We start from the raw sequence: 23,380 nt of genomic DNA, 5'->3' as shown, positions 1-23,380 counted from the left end.
GGTATTTAAGCTGTCACGTTGCTCCTCAGCATCCGCAGCTTTAAAAGTGTTGTATTGGCTACCCTTCCACAAAAGAGTGGTATTCAAGATACTCGTCATTACTTTTAGAGCCACAGGACCCATGTACCTAAGATCTAGATTCTCGCCCTATACACAAACACGTATTCTGAGATCCACCTCCGCTAACCTCTTAAAACCTGCACCTTTCAAATATAAAAGTAGAGGAGGTAGATCAGTAACTGTCCTCGGGGCAAAATCATGGAATACACTCCCCAGCCATCTTTGTCTCATCCAATCTGACGCCTATTTCAGGAAATCCTTAAAAACCTGGATTTTTGGAGCCTCCTGACTCTCTATGCTTCTCTCTCATTTAACCCTTTCAGTCTCTCCAAGGCAACTCGGACCACCCTGTACCATCCATCTATTTCTGCATAGTGCCAAGATACTCCTGCGGAGTGATAGTCGTGCTTTAGAAATACCAGATACAATACGTATATCCTGTTAACTTGGCTCCGTCTTTTCTGTTCTCCTTCATCCTCCTTATTCTGTTTTAGAGGGTTCACCTATTAACGCTCATCCAAGTCCTTTTCAATCTTTACATTTTTTTGTTTGAGAGTCCCCTTCCCCACATACCCCTTGTTCCCCTATCCTCCTTTGATGCTGTGTTCGTTTGAGCTTCCATTCATACTTTGGTAAACATAGATTAAAGACTACCATGTCCAGTTTTTTTCCCCAGTTAGCTTTTTCTTTTTTTCCTTTTTGTTTACATTCTTAAAGTTCTTTACACATGAGGTTGTGTAAACTTTTTTACAGAAATACTTAGTCTAACCAGGTTCAAGAATATATTTCTTTTTCTATGTTATTCATTGGATTTTCCTGGAAAAGGGCATTTTGTAATTCTGACAATACCTCATAATCAATTTTCATCAACCTGGATTTCTCGCCCTGGCTTAGTCATTTTAGGAATTTATCATAATTGGGTTTATCCAGATAGAGCATCTACAAGAATACTGGATTCATGTGTGCAGTTTGTCGAGTTGTAATAATACTGTCCTATAGACTGCACCCTTCTATTTACGTGCCCTACTTTCTGCACCATTATCATGCCTGTCCATATTTCCATTTCAATAGGTGACCTGATGCTAGATTGGACGTCCTCCTTTCAGAACACACATCAAATGAAATGGTGTCCTCTTGTTCACAACTTTGATATGGTCTGGTGTGACCATAACATTGACCTCATTGCTTCACTGAGTGGTGTCAATAAGCTATAGATCATAGGACACAATCATTCACATTTTTTTCTCCATAGTATGTCTAGATTTATTGCATAAACTTTACCGTTTGTTAGTAATCAGTGTGCGTAGAAACCCCTTTCATTCAAAAATCTTAGTCAAAAATTAAATGCAAGGTACACAAACTAGCTAAGCTCTACTTTAAGTGATAATCTAATTTGTTCTGCCTGGGCAGTGAACTCCGTTCCGTTCACAGAGTTTGCAGAGATTTTTGAACTTTGCGCTCCACTGAGCTCGCGGAGTGCAGAAAACTCCGCTCCACGTAGTGCAGCAGACTTTTTTCCCCGCTTGCGCTTGCTAATAGGAAGTTGGTGTGCGCGAGCTGCCCCTCGGGTAGAATTTCTACCCGAGCGGCAGGAAGATTAGCATGAACCGCAGTTCGCACTGCACTCTGCCACTTGCGAACTCTGCAGAGTTTTTTTTGGCACTTTGCAGAGTTCCGCGAACTATAAACTTCTCCCATGCATTGACATTCATGGAGGTCCAATACTGGAAGTGCTAGCTGCACTTAAACATTTTTTTCAAGTTTCCACTTTGCCAAAGATTCAAAGAGGGTGATCAGTGTTTGCTCTTAAATTAGTGCTGGACAAAATAGATTAGGAAATTTGATCATGTTAAAGCTTCTTTCCCGAGTAGTGCTTCTCTGCCTGTCATAGAGTCCGGGATGAAAAAGCTTGTACTCAAAAATATGAGCATACTGGGGAAGCACATCACCCAGTAAACAGGGACTTGCTTTGACAGTATTCAACATCTTTGAGTCCGTTAATTCTATGAGCGCCTGTTTAGATGTTCTCAAAGCAATATGGACGACATGCTTCAAAAGGCACGTTTTACACTTTTTTTTTTTTACCAACTCAACTAGTTCAGCACACACGTGCCAGGAACATACCAGAGTGTTCAAAAATGCCATGTTGAGTGAATCACCATAAGCACAATTGTCATCAGACTATCCGTCAAAAGTAGTTTGACTCCCAAATGTCTCGCTATATCATCCATACACCCATCCTACATAAACTATGTGCTATCAAACAATGTCTGAACAAAATGGCTACAATCATTCTATAATATTATACCAGCAATAATTTTAAGATCCAACGTTCTTCCAATATCTGGGGTGATTTAATCCCCACACAAAATGTCCTCCTCTCTCTTTATTAGTTAGATTGGCTACAAGCCGACACATACTTGAGTTACTGAGCCCCTGACTCCTGAGCTACCATTTCCTAGTGTTGCAGTTTTAGAACTCTCATTTTGGAAAAGAGTTAGACTCGCTGCAATTGGATCCATGTTAGTGTCTCTCTAGGAAAGCCACGCCATCCTTACAAGATTCTGTGATAATACCCCGATGTCCACACAAATCCTGCATGACCTGCACAGAAAAAATAAAAATAAACCGTGTTAGTAAGTAAATAACATTACGCTTCTCCAGGGGAAGAGGCTCCCAATGAGGCAGAGCGAGGGGTAGGTTCCCGGCACCTGTTATCCAGGAAACTCATTACCTTAACTTTTGTAACTATCCTTGCTCTGCCTAACTATTGATGAGACGTGACTTGAAACTGAATTGGGTTGGCCCCATGATTTGTATTATTAAGGTACCTCAGTGAAGGGTCATCAGAGTGATTGGTTCCTTTTCCATTACCAACCATCCATGTAGAAAGAGCCTCAAGAAAGGTACTGAAGAATTGCAGAGTGATTTACATACATAAAGCAAGAAACATGTTGACCATGACTACACACATATAGACACCTACGACCATTATAATCGACGATATCCCTATTCTGGTTTTAATTGAGACAAGTGGGCTCGCAGATTTAAAAATCATTTTGGAGCACCACCTAGCCTCTTTTTATTTCTCCTCACATCACCTCAAATCTACACCACTAGGCCCTTCGCACGCACCTGGCCTATACGGCTTGGGGGAAATAATCTCTGACAAAGATCCCCTCATAGGATGCCCGTCAGGCATTGCAGCGCCGGCCCGACTAGGAGCAAGCCCTATGATGAAGCATGACACCCAAATGGGTGTGAGGGCCCCACTTCCCAAATTGGGAGACACCCACACTCTACTACTGAGTAAGGGTGTTGACCAACCTAGCCTCCTTCTCTTCTTTCCCCACCCTACAGGAACTGCATACTCCTTCGGTGCTACACCTCATTTTTGGGGACCAGCGCTTATTTCTCCTCATCAGACTTTGACCCAAAGCAAGAAAGATATTAACACAAAGAGGGTAAAGCAAGATGAAGGCAGGAAATGTCTGTGCATGGATGAAGGAGGCACGCGGTGTAATCAAGACTTCCCAGCCCTAGTGTCTAGGTCCTGCTGACAATTAAAAGTGTAAACCGTCGGCCTCTGACAATAACTTTGAGCAGCAGGACTTATTCTATTACAAATCAAGCACTGGTAATCACTATGGACTACAATGTTTTGTTTTGTCAACCATTCTAACTTAGTCAGGAATCAGCCATATGAAAATCAGCCTTAGTCCTGCTCCGACAGGAACAGTCAGACTCGAATGCCAGACCATGTCTCCTCTGAAAAGGAACCCAAGGAAACCAATCCTCTCTTTCATGTCAGTGTAGCATCTGTGAGGTTGCTCTTCCCTCTGTTCTTCAGGCAGCTCTATTATTTATAATGCATTCCCACCTTAAACATAACAGGCAGCCCACCCAAACATACGTCCTGTTTCCGGTGTTCGAGCGAAAGCCCCTTCTATACATAAAACATGCGAAGCAACTCCGCACCTTGCAACATAAAAGTGTGACAACCAGTCCTCCTAACTCTAGTACAGGGAGTGCACTTTTGTGGATTATTTGGTAAACAGGAACAGTGTCTGAGGAAAAAACTCCTCTACAACTGTGTAGTAAGGAGGTCCACGCAGGTAGGATGTAGATTGAGTAGATTTATTGAAGTAAGTTACAAGTAGATAAGATCTTGTGAAGCAGCCCCACCAGAAGCAGCCTGCCTGCTGCTCAGCCCGTTCTCCAAATCTCACACTTCACCTCACAGGCACCCAACATTCCAATACGCATCATAACTTCAACATTCCATGCAGCACACAGCACATTCCCAGTGGCTGAGTGGGGGGGGGGGGGCGATAATGGCAGAACATTAACATGAACAGGATACTACATACCCCCTTTCTTATATAACCGAAGCATAAATATGGTTACATGAAAGAAGATAAAACAATGTGAACACTAAGTAACAGAGTAAATGCAAGCATAATGAACAATTGGAAAGAGCGAAGAGATAGGAGGAAGACCATGAAAAGGAAGTGATGGATAAATATACAAAAATTAATATGAACCATCCTCTCTATCTATAAATTTCAAACAAGTAGAATAAAGTGAAAAGACATAGGAAACAACAAATAGGAAGATGGACATAAACTCACCAAAGGCAACCCCGAAACACACCCACTCGCCAGGCAGGCATGCAAGAAAGGAAGACATAGCACAATACACTCCGAAGACATGCATGGCACCCAGACACACACAGTAGAGGAGAGAGGCTCTCCATCTGATATAGGAGAAAGAGAAACACACTACGATAAGAGAGAGGCTATGGGCAAAGGAAGAATAACAATCCAATATAGTCCAAGTTCCATGGATGAAAAGAGAATGTAACATCACAAGGAGAACTGAACAAGTGAGAAAACCGAGAAGGAAATACAAACAGTATCACTCATCCTCCCCTAATTTCAAAATGAGAAATAATACAATGGTAGCATAATGTTAAAAATAAATGAACAGCAAAGTCTAGGCATAGACTAAAACAAAACTGTACCCCAGCGGGGGATTACTCATGTAAAGGTTAGTGAAGAGACCTATGTAAATGGGAGAGACACCCATCAGGACAGCCCTCATGAGGATAACCACTGTCGGAGATGGAACTCACACCCTATAAGAGACACCCTAAGTAAGGTTAATAATGTACCACAAGTATATGTAGATGGGACTAAAACCCATGAGCTACCCCGACATAAGGGTGACTAGCTGATGTAAATGAGACTGACACCCATGACCTACCCCGGGAACAGAAGAAGGTAAGTAACTGTTAATGGGACTGATCCCCATAACCTACCTCCAGGCATAGGGCAGGAAAGCTAACATGAATGGGCCTACGACCCATAAGAAGGTACTCTGAGTGAGGGTAAGTACAACAAGAAGCTGTGTAAATGGGAGAAAAACCCATGTGAGGCAAATGTAATGTAAGCAAAAGTGGCTGTAACCCATAGTGACAAATGTGAAGTAGTCAAATGGGGCTAAAGCCCATTGAGATAAATGTTACGTAAACAGGGTCTGTAACCCGTTGCTATCCCTCTAGTAGGGAAGAGTACAATGTAAAGTGAGAACATGGGGAAATGTGAAAAGAATGTAAGGAACAATCCATGCAGGATATGAGCAGCAAAGCAGCTACGTATCACAAAATTAAACTGCACGTAAAACAGCTCCAAGAAAGTTGTAGTGAGCATAGTCCAGGCTGGAGTAGGTAATCCAAAGTCCATGCTCACTGTAAGAGTTAGTGGTGAGCTTGTCGCTGCAATCCAGTGTGAAAACGCCAAGTTTCTAATAAGCAAAGCTTGACACATGCCAAGAGTGTGCGTATCAACAAAAAACAAACGCACACATTCAAGTCAAAGGCAAGAACTTATAATATCGACCCAGGTGCTGCAGTAGGTTTAAAAAGAACAGAAGCCCACCTTCCAAGACGAAATTAATACTTGCGACCCATCACAGCCACATCCACTGTCCAGTGTGCTTTATACAGTCACCAAACAGCATGCGGCCATGACGTAAAGTAACCTCTGGTGCACACACTTAGGAAGAGCTCTGTAGCTTTGAACCGACATCGATATTTGGCACAGACACAGCCATGCCTCTCGTCAGCACTGAACAATAACACTAGACTTCATCTGATGTTCAAGAAAATGGCGGGATGTATCCTACATAGTGCCGGGGTTGTTCCTGGCGCGTTCATGTACCCATGCATCCTTGAGCAGCTCAGGAAGCTGCCTGAAACTACCTAGCAACGTTGACGATGACACCAAGGATTCACGCGACGAGGAACGCAAGTAATGTTGCACACGCTGCAACTATAAAATCGTTAGAATTCCAAACCGCAAAGCAGCAGTTTAACGGCCACAGAAGCTGTGTTTCTGATGAGAGAAACTGTGATGAGGGGAAAAAACGACTCCCCAGCAATGTCACACTCCCACAGAAACCGACACAGAGCAGGCAAGGCACCAACGCCACAACTTCCATTTGATGAGGTAGAAAGTCAGTCACAACATTGCCAAGGTGACAGACAAGACCAAGGACAGCCAGTAGGCACCCACTCAAGCAGGTCCCTAGGTTGATGAAACACCACATCGTTAGAATAGTTATCCAGACAAACCTCGTGATCCACAGCATGTGATGTAACAAATGTGCACGTTTAGGCGTCCTGCAGCTACACATCTCCCTACATACCGATGCACAAGGTGGCAAGTTGTAGCCAGAAACAAACATCCCACTGTAGAGAGAAATCATCAGCACTGTGTCATTAGGCATGGACGACAGGGGGCAGGGACCATTCCTCCAATTCTTGTTGACTGCGTAGTTTCTTCTAGTTCCTTGTTGTTTTTGAATGTCCACAGGGTCAAGCAGTATGTGACTAGAAATGCATACACATGACCCAAAAGAATTTAAACGTTGTAGGTTGTTAGACTTGATGACGGAATCAGTGGTTGTAGCGTGAAAGTCCAAAGTAAGTAATGTTGATGGACACAGCACGCCTGGGCTAGGACTGTCAGATGATGATGATGCTTGTGGGGCTGAGAGGCATAGTGTGTCATTTTACGTGTTTCTTGTTGACTTCTTTGCTTTTCTGTGAAGGACTTCTTTCTTTCTTGTAGACTTTTGTTGTTCTGTGTAGAATACCCTTGTATCTTGTTTGGAGTTTTTCCTTTCCTGTGGAAACCTCCTCATGTACTTTGTGTTTCCAGCATCTGTAGGCTCTGTCATTTGCTCCATCTTCAGGTCCTCCTTTTTTTTTTTTTCGCCAGGTCCCTGAAATCTTGTTATAGCACCAACTCTTTGCCAAAATAATGTAGTAAGGAGGTTCATGCAGGTAGGATGTAGATTTATTGAAGTAAGTTACAAGTAGATAAGCCCTTGTGAAGCAGCCCCACCAGGAGCAGCCTGCCTGCTGCTCAGCCCATTCTCCAACTGTTGCACTTCACCTCACAGGCACCCAACATTCCAATACGCATCCTAACTCCAAAATTCCATGCAGCACACAGCACATTCAAACTGGCTGAGCAGGGGGAGAGATAATGGCAGAACATTAACATGAACAGGATATTACAAACTGCTTATCTCAGTATGAAGCTGCATTATGTAAGATTTGTCCTACCTATGTTTCAATGCATTTTTTGTGAATCTCTGTTTATACATCACATTCTTTGCAGGGTGACTTCTGTCACCTGAACTACTGAATAATTGTTTTTTTTTCATGGGTTGCGATGACCCTGGCTCAGTATGCGTAATTTCCAGTGTGCCACCCACCCCGGTATACATCCTGCTTGCCTGCCCTACCTCACAGTAACCTTGAGCAGCAGTTTTTAACCTTTTGACTTCTCTGGACCCTCACTGAATTGTTACTGGAATCCAGAGACCTCCAGTGAGACATTATTGGCAATTTCTAGGATTGAAAGCTGAAAATAATACACAAAAATTCAAAAAAAAGTATGCTCCAAACCAAAGCTCCAATATTGCAATATTTTGCTTAATTCACAATCGCATATAGAACAAGTTTTACCATCTTCCACTATGCTTCTATATTTGTATGTAGTTTTATTAATGATAAATTTCTTAATTTTAATATCATTCTTTTTTAAATACAGTTGCGGACCCACTGAGTAAGGCCTGGTGGACCCCCCCAAGGATCCTCGGACCACAGGCTAAGAACCACTGATTTAGAGCACCCAAGTCTACATTTACTCGCTGCTAAGGGAGGCTGTCTGATTCTCCAGTTGATCAACCCTCTTCTGCAGACCTTAGCTAGGAAGGGTCAAAATGCCCCAGGATAGGCAAACCATGTCACCGACATCAGCTCCCATTTTTTAATTTAAAAAAAAAAGTCTTTATTTGCATTTTGTAGTTAACTTTAGAGACCTAGTGTATGAAGAACTTATTACAATATCTACGCATGGCAGATCGTAATTCCAAGTTTATAGCATGTGTTACTTATTTGCGTATTATGGCCAACAGACAACTTAAGACATAATAATATACTACACATATATACACACTGACAGAGCGTTGCTGGCATGAGATCGCTCCTCAAGTGTATCCCATTCAACTATATAATTTTTTGCTTGATTATTACAATGCAATTCTAACATAGAAGTCCGAACAATAACTTGACATAATACAACAAGTCATTACCAATCAATCTTCTCTTGTTATGCCAGTCCCTCTCATACCTAACTCCTGCTCCTTTCCTCATGATTCCAGGTCTCTGATTTGTTATTACTTAAGCTAAGGTCCTCCCCCCTATTTATTTACCACAATTACGAGCGTTGGAACCGGACTGAATGCTATCCTTGGTGTGAACTGTTCAGTCAGTTCATGTCTCGCCTGCGGTCTCTGTTTTATCGTTTGTCTCCGTTTTGTACCCGCCCCGTGTGCTGTACCGGCATCAGCTCCGGTGACATCAGAGCCCAGTTCATTTAAATTATTGCTGATTACCTGTTGTGTTGTTAACATATCTAGCCTCTGCCTTTCAGCTACTCTGCACAAAGAATTGCTAAAATAGGCCAGCAAAATATAACAGATAGTGGTGCTTAACTTGTAACAAAAATAAGTGCAGCGGTCCGAAGTTTTTCTTTGGAGCTCGCTGTCTGCCATGCTGAAAGGTGGGATTGTGGATGCCAAGGCATCCTATTCTTAATTGCACTTCATGGCGCTTTCTTCAACTTCCTGTATTTTTATCTCACTCTTGGAGTTTTTTTGCCATTCTTTTCCTTTGTCACTATTTTACTTTCTTTTTCTTCATGATCCTTTCCGAAGAGTCTTGTGTATTATAGGGCGCGGGACCCATATGGTCCCTAACTGACTCCGTAGTCTAGTGATGTAAGTGATTGGGTGTAGTTAATAAAATTCATGATGCAGTATGTGTCAGTTATTCGTTACACTCTGAGAAAAAAAGACGTGTACTACTGAGCTCCGTATGTGTCAGCTTCTTGTGTGGCACAATTCATTTTCATGCTACCGGGCTGCGGAGGACGCTGCACTTTCTTTAATGTGTTCCTTTCACTTTTGTACACTTGGCCAGAACACGACGATGAAACCTAAATCCAGGTCTCTAAAATGGGTGACTATGTGCACCATCTGCACCACTGGCACAAATTAAGCACTTCAGGTAAGAAGAAAAGTAAACACAACCAGGGCCGGACTGGGAACCAAAATGGGCCCTGGCAAACTGCTCGGTTGCCCCCCTCTGGGGGGCAAGGGGGTGTGCGGCTGAGCTGTTTGCTAGGGCCGGTTTCGGGCGATTTGTTAGAGGGGGCCCATATTGCAGCCCCCTTAACAAAAATGTCCCATCGGGGGCCCAAAACCGTCCCCCACCCTGGCGGCACACCAGGGAAACGCCCGGTGCCCTCTACAGCCAGTCCGGCCCTGAACACAACAGAATTTCAACATTTACAAAAATAAAATAAAGCTACTTGGGCTACATAAAAAAGGTGACAAAGTGGTCTAAGTAGGAGATACTCTCAAACTTAAAGTCATGATATTTATAACCTCCTGAGTGAAAATACAACCATTTCAATGGTGTTACAATAAATGCTTTGCAAGTGTCTTCCAGTGGACTGACCAGCTCAGTCCGCCCATCTCTCATTCAGAAAGGCAAATCACACATTTACCTCTTCCTGAAATAAGTATTGATTTTCTTACGTACCTGGCATGCAATTTATAAACCTATATTTCAGATTACCTTCTAACTGTTTACTAAGCAATTCATTGGATTTGTTTTTAGTGAAGCACCCCAATGTCATTGTCAATCAGGTAGTTAGGCTTGGAGGAACTTAAAGCTCTAGGTATGGATTTTGAACTGGTGGGGTGGCATTTGAAGTAATCCCAAGAAACTTGCAATCTAACATTTCAAGAGACTCTCCAGTGATCTGAGTTCCAAGAAATGGTGCAAAGATAATCCCTGTTATCAGTGGTGTACGGCATTCCGGATGTAGTGCAATTATTTCAGGAGGAGAGTTCCGTGGAGCCGTGAATGGTTATGCTTCACTTCCAATAAGAATAAATAAGAGCCAACAGGGTTCATTTGGAGGTCTGAGTGGAGAAAGCCTTTGATTTTGAGGCTCTTGAGGTGTTTTGCTTTCTCTAGGCCAGCACCGACCCTGTTGTTCATGCATGGAGCCTACTGTTCTCTAGCATCTCTCCACTTTCGATCCCTTGAGCTCCTGGAGATCACTGTTCTGAAATCAATTCCACAGTTTTGGGTGGGATTACCTTGGCCTGGTGTAGGAGAGTAGGATCTGCACTTATGTTGCCCCCGCTTTTTTTCTGATGTGAACACTGGTTTCTGGCTATAGTCTGGCTGGGTCCCTGATAATCAGGGCCCCAGTCTCTCTATTCTATCTAAACCACTTGGAGTGCATATTAGATGCACTAGTGATTGGATACTGTGGTACCTTATGAGCCCCAAGTATAAGGTACCTTAGGTACCAAGGACATAGGTACTTCACAGATCTACCAGGGGCTGAAGCATGTATTATGCCACCCCTGGGAAGCAGACTAAATCTGACACCACAGGCCTGCTACTGCAGCCTGAGTGGGGTAGTGTTAGCACTCCTCACTGAGGTATAGGTTCCCTATATCTCACCATACACACACATATAAACCTCAGTCACCCCTAAGGCAGGCCCTATCAATCCTGAGGGCAGGGTGCTTGGTTTACAATGTGAGGGGATGCCTCTGCCTGAGCAGGGCCCCTCTGCAGCTGGCAGAGTCTATTCTCTGTGGCTGTTTGTGGATGCGGTTAAACCATATACTCTTAAGTGCATTATAACCTAGCGGTAAATGCTAACTTTGGTGTTTGGTGTCAAACAACTTGGAATCATACCCCCACACCAGTAACTGGTGTGGGAGTATGATCCCACCCTTCTAGAGGGGAAGACATGTACCTACTGTGGTAACACGGTAGAAATCTGAAAGAGCCCTGGCATCACAAAATGGATGCCACCAGCACAGACACTGGGCTGCCCTCCTGCTGCTGACTGAAACTCGCAGTGGAGGAGGCCCAACAATAGGCATCCTGTCACAGGGAGGTGTAACCACCTTCCAGACAGGATTTAATGTATTGAGGCTGGGTGGGTGCACTCCTAGAGTGCTTTGAAGTCCTGCACTGGGGGAGCAGTAGGCTCCTCTGTGCATATGCCAGCTCAAACCGGTTCAGGGGCTACCTGCCCCTGCTCTGGTGCGAAACTGGAAAAAGGGAAGTGGGTCTAACCACCCACTCCCCTGACCCTCCCATAGGAGTGGTCATAGATCTAGTCCCTCACTTTCCTTTAGTATAAGATAGGGAAACCTTGCCATTGCAAATCGGATATCCCTGGACGACGCTCTACAAGAAGAATCCTGGCCCTTCAATGTTCCACTACCTTTGGAAGACTGAAGAATCTCCCTTGGAGTCAAGGAGTGACTCCCCTGCTTGGCAGGCACCAAAAACTTGAATCCACGGTCGCAAACTTTCTCTCTCCCGCCGGAGTCCGAAGTCCCTGCAGCCCTGGAAGTGGATTTCCTGACTTCTCGAAGGGCATTGTGAGTCCCCAGCATAGCTGAAGCGAGTGGACTCCACGAGTGACGAGGAACAGCAATACCCGGGTACCGTGCACTATTGTCGAGTGCAACCCCGTCACGACGTTCTACAAACTTGTGCATTGGACCATGTGTGGTCCAAGTCTCCAGCAGAATTTCCCTTGAAAATCAGAGGCCTACCTTGTCCCGAGTGACCGTGGGCTCCTGTGAAGCGAATCCTCACAAGGCGTCTTTGCGATCCCTTGCCGGCTGGCCTGTGGGTCCCCTGAAGACTTTCATCAAACCAAAGAGCTCCCCTGGTTTCTCCAGGCCTGCCCTGACTTACTGTTGCTGGGTGAGTCCCTCAGATTTGGCTGGTCTGCACCGCTGACTTTCTTCACTTTCCACGAGACTTGCTGTTGCCAAGGCTTGTTGGCTCCGTAAGCTGCAGACTTTGTGGGACACTCCGAATCCAGCTCCTGGTCATCGTCGACGCCTCCTGGACCTCGTGGCTGAAGAGTCAAAACACCCTTGATCATCCGATTTCGTGGGCATCCATCTTCCTGGCCCCGGGTCACTGGCAAGTGACTGTGAACACTGTCCCTTCTGCTTTCAGGTCTTCTTCATCCTGAATCCAGCCTTGGATTCCAGCGCACACTTCGCCAGTCTTCACAAGCAGCAAAACTTCTTCAGCTTCCATTGAAAACGACAACGCGACCCGACACCAAAAGACACCTCTGCACCCGGCTTCCCTGGGTGAGGTAACTTGTGCACTCCGGTGCTCCCGTGGGTGTTGGCCCACGAACTACTTACCTTGTAAGTGGCTTGCTTGTAGACTCTCTAGAAGTACCCTAAAACTTTAAAATTCCAACCGCGACTTGCTCCATTGAAATCAATAGGGAACCCGTGGCTGTGTTCTCACACTGCACGAGTCTCCCGTGGGTCCTTTTCTTACCTGCCTTGGGTGGATTAGTGAGGCCCCAGCGATTCTACAGGCCCTAGGCCTTGTCCCCTTGCAAGTCGACATTCCTAAACCTCTTTTTTAGTATATGGTCTGGTACGCCCCTAGGGCCCCAGCCATATTTGTGCTTAACTTATTGTGAAACGTTGATATTTGCATATGTTCCTGACTTCTAATCTCATAAAGAGATTAGTAGAGTGTGTCTAGTAATAAATACATATATATTTGATATATATACCTGTGTGGTGTCCTTTCATTTGGTAATTCAAGAGATTATAAGGTAAAACAAGCTGCTTTACATTCCTCTGAGACTTAGCCTGAAAGCTGCTCTCCACAGCTACCACTAGGATAGCTTTCTTTAAAAGGTTGTCTTAAACCTATCTACCATAAGAGTCGAATTGGACTGGTGCAAGGTGGCCACTATAACTAGTGACCAGCATATGCCAGGCCAACTTCTCACACCTGGAAACTGGAAGATCTTGGAGCTTTATTGTGTAACTGTAAGATAGAACTGAAGCTCGCATTTTCAATCTCTATTTTAGCCACTGGTTTCATCCAGTTTACGTAGTTCTCAAGAGGTGATCATTCTATCTTTCTTTCAGAACCTGGGTTAGAAAGAAGAGAACTGCTGTAATTTGGCTGTATGTGGGACCGCCTCTCTCTTCTGACGTGTAGCTTATTCTTATGTCAGATCACCTATAAGGAGCTTTTGGTGTCTCTGTTCAGGGCCACTAGATTTTCTTGCTCCACATCAGCACATGAATAGGGTCACCATTTTCTTTGCGTTGTTCCTTGGCAAATAACCCACTTTGTGGCATTCAGATTTTATATATTCGAGACATTGGTACTCTCTGGTTGAGGGTTGCATTAGCTGAGCTAGTAAGAGCTGTTATATGGGCTTTTTCTCACCCCTTCTTTCTGCATTATTACCTATAGATTTTAGAGGTGGTAGAAGTCTGGACTTGAGAGTTCAGATTTTACATAAAACCTGCACAGAGCACTTCAACTAAAGTCAGCAGATGTGCAGCACGCTTAGGCTGTGCTGTCTATGGGATAGTAAGTGATAGGATGAGTAAGAAGGGTGTATCCGAAGAGCCATGAGGACTACTGGCAAATGACGGAGACTTTCCAACAGTCCTATATTCAAACAGTAGAGTGGGATAAACTGCAACATCCCCTCATTTGGCAGCTTGTGCAGCTGGAGCTGAGCACCTTTAGAGAGTCAATCATTGCTCAAGTCAATATTCATTTTTGCCCTACAGGGTATGATTACTTACAAATGCATCCACATATGCAGACCCTGCTCACCACCCAGCACTGATGATTGTGTCCCTCAGTAGACTGGTATAGCCATCCCTTGATGGAACACTATGCCCCATGCTTCACTGAGGAATGGTATAACCATCTTGTATGAGGCACTACCCCTCACACTGTACTGTTTAATGAGCCCCTCGTTGTAGCTGACTCCAGTCTTTGGCAATGTACCATGCCACATACATCACTGAGGAACATATCTCAGTGGACTTCTATATTTTGTGTATTTATTGGCGAGGCCACCCAGTTTTGGCTTTCCCTTCTATCCTGACCTGCTCTCACCCACAGTTACAATACAGGTATGACTGGAATCTTAGCCTAAAGTGAAAGTCTTATTGAGGCATTATTCACATCTTCTACTTTTTTTCTCATCTACATGCTGTGCTGTTCTTGCAGATATCCAATGATGTTTCTTGGAACTCACAATCAAGAAATTATAATTTGAATGTTTGTATTTCACTCGGAAAAGTAAATCAATTCTTTTTTTTTTTTAAACTTTTTACTCTGTAGGTAAAGCAGCATACAAGGCAGCTGTGAAAAGCAAGCTGTGAGAAGCTGGCCTGGTATATGATGTCCACTAATGTAAGTGGGCACCTTGCACCAGTCCAGACAACCCTTATGGCGATTTAAGAGGTCTTGGACAACTTTAGCAAACTCTCTAAGTGGTAGCTGTGGAGAGCAGCCTTCAGGCTTAGTCCAGAAGGAGTGTAAAACAGTTTGTCTCACCAGAATGCAATCTTCTAGTATCGATTAAGGGAAAAAGAACCACACCAAGTATTTATAATTTTTTTTATTTATTATATAATACTCTCTAGTGTGTTCCAATATCCCCAACATGGAAATAAACACAATGCACACAATACTTTAGCAAAGAAACGCAGTAAATAGAACGAAATACTCAGTGGCCCCTGGGAAGGGGACCCAACCATATACTAAAAGTGGTATAAGAACCATGGCTGGAGTCAAGACCGTGTCAAGAGGATGGAGAAGTGCTGGGACCCCAAGGAACCACCTGATGTGAGTAGATAGGGGCCCCACGCAAAGCTTGTGCAGTGTGGGAATTCAACCGCGTGCTCCATACAACTCTGTGTAAGTCACGGTTGGATTTTTAACGATTCAGGACCCTTCCCAGTAGACCCTGAAGAAACCCCATGAAAGACAGAAGGTTGGAGAGCCACCCCACCCGTGGATACCCTAGTACCCACGTTACCTACACCCGGAAAGCCTTTTGCATATGTGTGATGTGGTGTCGGAAACTGCTATCGAAACCAATGGAGGACTTTAGGAAAGTGCTGCTGCTGGAAGAGGAGAAAGTGTCCGTGGGAATCCAAACGTGAATTATTGAATAGAAGTACTTGAAAGCAGAGGGGACAGAGTTTATGCAACTCAGGAGTTACCAGAAGACTTGGAAGATGAATGCCTTCCAATGTCGGTGGTTAAGGGGGAGATGGCGATTACCTTGACTCTGCAGTTGTGAGGACTAGACAACGCTGAGGAAGACCAGGACCCAGATACGATACGAGCTGTCCCATAAAGGATGTCGAGTGCTGAGGGGTCAGTGTCCGGCGGGCCCACCACAAGCCTTGGTAAAGGTAAAGCATGAAGGAATCAAAGAAGGAGTAACGTCTGGACCAGCAAGGTCCAGGGGACTCAGCAAAGGCAGGGGAGTCAGGGCAGGCTCCGAGCAACCAGGGGAGCCCAAAAGTTACAAGTGTGACCCTCAAGTGGACCCACAGGCTGGAGGCACTAGAGTCGCGAGAGGACCTCAAGCAGCTCACTAAAAGATGGAGGCCACAATGCACACAATGTGGTCTGGCTGAAGATTTTGGTCACTGGAGGTGCTCGCGGTTGGGGCTACTTGGAGCCCAAATATCGTCTTCCAAGGAAGCCAACTAGCCTTTGCAACTGCAAGTTGGACGCTGTACACAGGGGTTCTGTAATTGCAACCCCCACGAGGGATACTGGCCTCAAACTTAGTGAGAGGGTAGATTAGGCCTCGGGAGCTGTGGAAAACCACCACCTGTGTTGCAGAGCCCACCGAGTCCAGAGGAGCTAAGGATCTGCAGACCGGTCGACTTAGTTGTGGTGCCTGCAAATGCAGGGGAGTGACTCCTACACTTCAAGGGAGATTACTGTGGTTGTCTTTGATACTTCACAGGCCTTGGAAGGTTCCTGTATGATGCACAGGCACAGACAATGCAGCAGACTGGAAGGGAGACGAAGTCAGGCCCAAACGAAGTCCAGCGTGCCCAGACGGTAGAAGTGCAGTGGTGTCTGATCTGACTATGAATATGAGCTAAAACATCTTTTCAATGAGGCGGCACCATTCTATGAAAATGTTAAAATGTGGAGACATTTTATTGATGACCTCTTTTCATAGGGATAGGTTATTTCATCATGCTTAAAGAATATATAGAATGGCTTAATGCCAGTGATGCAAACCTTAAGTTCAGGGCTAAATTCAGCACTACAGAAGTAGAGTTTTGGGATATACTCATCTCAGGAGAGACAGGTGACTTACAGGGGAGTTTCTTTAGGAAGCCAACGGCAAAAAATACCATCCTCCAGCATTGTAGCTTCCATCGCTCCAGACCAAAGGATTCTATTCCATTCGGCGAATTCTTACGAATTCGCAGAAATTGCTTGAGTATAAAAGACTTTAACAGACATGGTGAATTGCTTAAACGCCTCTTGGATCGTCGATATCCTAAGCGTCTGGTTAAAACTTCCTTCAAACGAGCCAAATACTATAACCGAGATGCATTGTTACTGGGAACGGTCCGGAAAAACAATGACCAAATAGTAGGTGTTGTCAATCATTCTCAACTAAACTTTAAAGTAAGGAACATTCTAAATAGAAACTGGAAAATACTTCATGTCCATGACGATGAAGAAAAAATACAGCTTCACAAACTAGCATATAGAAGAAATCGGAATCTCAAAGATACGCTAGTACATACCGGAGATGGACCGAAAATAGACAAAACACAAAGATCTATCACTGGCCTCATGCCCATTTTAGGCAACCACAGATGTGGTTCATGTCATTCGACCTGCTTGTGAGATACCCAGCCCACACACTGTCACGAAGACTGTAATACATCGGTCTTGTGGGTGACCTTATAGTGTGTGCGACCAAGGGAGGGTAGGATATGATTTTTTGCATGAATGAGCATGTATTTGGATGTGAAAGGCTAGGATGAAAGTGTGGTCAATCTGTAGGGGTCATTTAAGTTCTTATGAATGACATGTATAGCATTGTTCAAGTTTATAACAAACCTAGTCTATGTTGATCTTTGTCAAAAAATGAAATTGTGGAACATTCATCTAAAAGAAATGTGGAAGAAAATGATGGATACAATGAATGTTTTTTAACCTTTTTTTATATAAATGATACAATGTATTTTATTCATAAATCATTATTTTATGTCGAAATAGAAATTGTTTGTGTACCCTGTACTCATTGTGGTTAGGGCTCCCGGTTTTCCGTTTAAACTGATTTTTACATATAAATATAGACGGAAAACACGTTTTCATTTGTCTGTATTTCTATGTAAAAACAGGAAAATACTAGCACATTTTGCGGCGCTGCCGTGCTCCAGCAGAGTTTTGCAAAACAGGATGGTATGGTGATTGCTCACCACAGAGTAAGTATCACCTCTGGCATTATCAGTATTTACAACAAAGCCTCGTTAACAAGTGAATGGTCTTTTAAAGACCTGTGAAGTACTCTGGTGCGACTGGCAGCACAAAAACTGTGTGTGTCCGAGAAGCTGTCTCAGCCCGGACTATTGAATTAATTTAAGGGAAGGAGTGCATACTCAACAATGTTTCATGCTTAGCAATATCTCCGTCCCGAAGGAGGGTTGCACCCCGTTGAAAAATGTCACAGGTGTTATTTCAGTCAAGATTAACATATCACTATGGAGACAGTGAAGAGTTGGATTGAATTCTCTGCAGTTACAAGTGCACATATGACATCTTAAGGACTGTGGCTGATACAAGACTAGTTTAACTGTGTGTGATGTTTTTGTCATGTCATATATTTTTAGTCCTATATTTTGTTTTAGGCGTTTTCTTTTTTCGAGTAACGAAACAAGCATTCATTTTGTTTTATAATTCATGTCATTTCTTTTACTAATTATGTAGTTTGAATGCATCATGGGATTCTGGGGATGGGGGCAAGTTGGATTTGCGAGCATGTGTTTATCACAATTTTTGTTATAGTTGATCAGAATGAGAACTGTTAGTGGGGAGAGCATTGCACGCGTTGAGGTTTCTGACACATGATTGGATAACCGAGGTATAGCAGCGGGGTAATGCGTCACGGAGTTGGGAGCACGTACAGTGATTGGGCACATGTGAATGGGGTTTAAAACTGGCGCGAATGTGAATGGTTATGATGCTGCATGATGGTCAATAACTCGAAGAAATGGAGACGAGGAGGTTATGTTGCCAGTAACGATTTCAATGAGGTAATTCATTTTACAGAACTGATAGATGGGGTAGATGGGAGCTCGGCATACAGATTGGAGGCATATGGGGCGAGATGAGAGGGGCACGATCATGTCAGTTTGGATTGGATTGAGGAGGTGGCAAACTCATTAAGTATTATCAGGAGAAGGGTAAGATGTGAGATTTGTATTCAGATGTCAGTGACTTGGAGAGAGAAGAGAGGGGAACGAGTGGTGGAATGGGTTTGATTCACGAGGATAACTAGAAAGCAGAACGGCATTGGGTTGTGCATTGTAGGAGTTGTGGTTTCCATCAAAGGACTGGAGTATGGGGTATAGTAGAGGGGTGAAAGAGTCATTGGTACAATGAGAATATGGACCAGATGATAGCACTTTTAGGCGTATTTGGGACATTCTGCGAATGGCAAAGTTTTCAGATGAATGTATTGTGTTGACCAATAACAAACTAGTGCATGAGTGCATTGTCCATTTCAATAAATGTGGAAAAATACTAGCTGCAGCGTCTTTTACTTGTGGGGAAAATAAATATGGATCAATACAGATAAAATACCCCAAAAATAAATATGGATAAATACAGACGGAAATGGCAAAAAAATTAATACCATAAAACCGTGAGCCCTAATTGTGGTTAGTCCCATAGAGCTGTATGCAGCCTTGTGAAAGAAATATAGGTCTAGTGGGAGGATTGATATTGGTTTTTGTTTGTTGTTTCCACCTTTCTCCCAGACCTACAAAAAACTTAGAGGGGTTCCGTTGACAATGTGATCTGACTCTTATCCCACGACGAATCTAGGGACCTACACCCAGGTAAGCCCTTAAGTATCCTAGGGAAATGGTTGGGGAGATTCAGGGGACCCTCTGGAGGTTACTCCCATGTCCTTTGCCCAGTTTAGCGCCAGAGCAGGAGCCAACGGCTCCCAGAACTGGTTTGAACTGGACTATGCACGGGGACACCAAGTGTGCCCCTCATGCAGACTTTCTGGAGCTGGCAAACTCACCCACCTGGTCCCAATGCACAAAATCCTGTCTGGGAGGTAGTCACACCTCCTCATGACAGGATGTCTATTGGTCCACCTTCCTCTGATTGAGCTTGGCTCAGCGGCAGGAGGGCAGAAATGTGTGTCTGGTCGGCAGCAACCATTTTGTGCTGTCCGGGTCTGGAAGACTGCCACCGGGAACACTGAGAGCCTAACGGAGGGCTCTTCCAGTGCTTGAAATCATACCTCCCACACCATTTACAGTGTGGTGGTATGATTCCAACATTTTTGATACCAAACATGATAGGATTCGTTGCAGCCGTTTTTTGAGGTGGTCATCTCGTAATTACACGGTGCCCCTCTATATAGTATACAGCTGCTTCACTGACAACCCGAAATAATGGACTCCGTAGGCTGCAGGGGCATCCTGCTCGTGCAGGGGCACCCTCTCACTTCGAACCAAGCACCCTGCCTTCAGGATTGCAAAGGATTGCTATAGGGGGGACTTATAGGTTTTATGTGCAGTGACCCTTAGCTATAGTAAACCTATATCTTAAGTAAGTGGTGCAAGTAACAACTTACACAGGCTGCAATGGCAGGCCTGTAGATCCATTTTGCATTGTCTCCTATGGGTGGCATAATGCTTGCTTCAGCCCGTGGGAGACCTCTGGGGTACCTTAGTACCATATACTAGGGACTGAGAAGGGTACCCCCGTATCCAATCTGGAGTGTACCTAAGGACTCAACACAACAATTTTGGGAGAAAGCAGATAGACTGGGGTCCTGATTAGCAGGATCCCAGTCAGACTAGTCAAAATACAGGTTAGCACAAGGCAAAAAGTGGGGGTAACCATATAAGTAGATCCTACTTTCCTACTTAAACACTCTATAATTGAGGCCTAAGTGTCTTGTGCTGGACAAGGCCAACAAGGCCTTGATCAGTTCTACAGAGATGTTGTCATAGTAGAGCAGAGGCAAGAGAATGAGGCTGACTTAGAATCCCTTCTAAAGAATAAAGGAAGCATTCACCAGGAAAGCCCAAGGGAACTCGAACACCAAGGAAGGTGCATTAACGTCAAGGATTTATTTCAAGAGGACCATCATTGCAACTTACCAAACACACGTTCTGTTGGATGGCTAGAATCTAAAAGATGTTCACTGCTCATAAATTGATGTTCAAGTGGGCTTCTGGACTGATTTACAATGAGCTGTTCATGTTGGTCTTCTGTGTGAGATGCTCCGTTTTTACTGCTTCTCAGGATGAATTCCGTCTGACTGATGTATTATTTAACAACTTCAAAGGGTCAGTACAAACGCTGAAAGAGGCTTTGCTAGCAGGACCCGAAAAAGTTCTCATAATTTTGGATGGGATTGATGAAGTGGACATGTGTGATGAACAATCAAGCCAGGATGTGTCTATTGATACAAAGCTTCCTCCTCTGGCCATTTTTGGTAAGCTGCTCATGAGAAAGGATTTACCTGAGGCTTCCTTACTCACTACTGCCAAGCTGGGAATACTCATCGGCCTAAGTACTATTGACAGACATGCAACCATATTTGGATTTTCAGTAGATGAGCAGTGACGGTATTTCTGCAAGTTCTTCCACAGTGAGAGCACGGCAACCGTGGCAATCAACTGCGTGCAGCATGATGTAGACCTGATCACCATATGCTTCATACCCCTGGCCTGTTAACTGAACTGTCAATCTCTGAAAGTGGGGAGCATATCTGTGCGGTGCGAGCATACCCCAGCCCAACTCCTCACCTCCTTCTACTCCTATCTATTGGAAAAGGATCAACTGGGCTTTGATAGACAAAGGGTCTCACCACATTGGCTCTGCCTGGTATTAAGCAGAAGAAAGTTATTTTCAGTGAGCAGACATACAGACCCATGAGACACACACATCCTATGGCTGCTTCCAGCTGCCCCCTAAACCAGGTTAGTTGGAAAGGGAGACAGAATGGACCCTATTACATCTTTGCCTACTTAGTTTTCCATGAACCGTTTGCAGCAGTGTGTTGTGCATACACCGGTGATGTGGAGATGCATCTGAAATTGCTGGAGGACTTCCTGTACTCCGAGGTACGTCAAGCAGATCTCAAAAGCTATTATTTCGATTTGTTTCTACACCACATTCCTATTGAGCAGCCATTGAGGAAAGAAATCCCCCGATGAAACTTATTTTGTCTGTCCTTTGCTTCCTTTTTTGTTTGAGTGTGGAATAAGATTAAAGGTGGAGCTTGATCAAAGCCTCTCCAGGAATAGATGCTGGACTGGAGTCTGCGAGCACAGTCAAGCGAGATGTGTGAGGAAGTAGTTCTCCTACTCTATGGGTTGCTGGTATGAAATTTATGAGGACAAATTTGTAAGAAGTGCCTTGGAGAAGAAAGACCTGATTTACATTTGCAACAACACTTCAGAGCCTGTTGACTACATCGCAATAACTTCCTGCTTGCATCGATGTCAGGGCATGAATTTCTTCTGCATCTCATGTTAGAACTTTGGAGTCCATGGTCTGGAGGACTCCGTATCAGTGCGGCCGAATTGTTGCAGGCTCATGTCATTGTAGTCCCAATGCTAAAAGGCATTTTGATTCAGTCATTTGATTCAAATTTAGACTTTCTGTTTAGATTTATTGGAGGTCAAGCCACCACAGCCCATTCGGTGCAGAGGTGCCCCCAACTGTCAAACCCCTCCCCCCTTCATCCCAAGGCCAGTGAATATCAGTGAGATAGGGGCGACTTGAAGAACCCTCCTCAGATTCTGCAGGGGGGGGGGGGCTCCATCATGATCTGTTACACCACTGCTGGGGTTTTAATTATATTTGGTCACTTAACACATTATACAGTTTAAACTATGCTGCTTAATCTGGATTGGAACCAGCCCTGGATTTATCGCTAAAACACAGCGAAGAAGAAAACATCCCAGTTACACAAATTTAGCTGGAGTAAGTATACATTTACACCATTCGTCAAAATTAGTAAGAAGCTCTTCTGTTACCTTTGCCAAGTTCCTCTGGGAATCTCTGCCTTCCTCGGGCTCATTACCCCCGCCCCCCCCCCCCCCACCCGCCACAGAAACATTTCTGCTTTGCCCACCAAGATGAAAGCAGCAAACCAAAGCTGCTGAATGTACATCTCAATCGAATAAGGCTGCTGAAATGGATACATTGATCCGGTTAGATGCCAGAGCACAATAGAACACTAACATTATGACTCCCACACCAAACCTTTCCATACTTGGCTGTAAATGTAAACTGATAAGAAATGTCCTTAGCATTTAAAACGTTGCTCTTGTATGTCCCTGTGCCACATACTTGATTTCATTGTACCTTCTCGCAGCCCTCAGAGTCTCACCATTTCTTGCAGTGTGGGAATCTTTTTTATGGTCAATACATTCCTAAATGTTTCCCTCCTCTCATTGTTCCCTGGCTACATTTTCCCTTCATTGAGATGTAGTAACTATTTACCGTGCATATGTGCATTCATACTGAGAGCAGACAAGGGCCACCAGGAAAGGCTTTTCGACCTGTAGTAACAGTTAAGTTTCTGCTCCTTCT

General features: G+C 44.2%; 1 protein-coding gene and 1 pseudogene across 6 annotated transcripts in view; both read left to right on the top strand.

Annotated features, from left to right (window-relative positions):
- Nucleotides 1-23,380, top strand: part of LOC146785286 (E3 ubiquitin-protein ligase TRIM39-like) — a 581,054-nt gene that overhangs the window by 53,689 nt on the left and 503,985 nt on the right. The gene's annotated exons all lie outside the window — the stretch shown is intronic.
- Nucleotides 20,972-22,318, top strand: LOC146785288 (NACHT, LRR and PYD domains-containing protein 12-like; annotated as a pseudogene).

The sequence above is a fragment of the Triturus cristatus genome, chromosome 11 (genome assembly GCF_964204655.1).
Source record: "Triturus cristatus chromosome 11, aTriCri1.1, whole genome shotgun sequence".
NCBI classification, from domain to species: Eukaryota; Metazoa; Chordata; class Amphibia; order Caudata; family Salamandridae; genus Triturus; species Triturus cristatus.
Note: the sequence above shows the minus strand (reverse complement) of the source record. Positions and strands in the feature narration are given on the sequence as shown.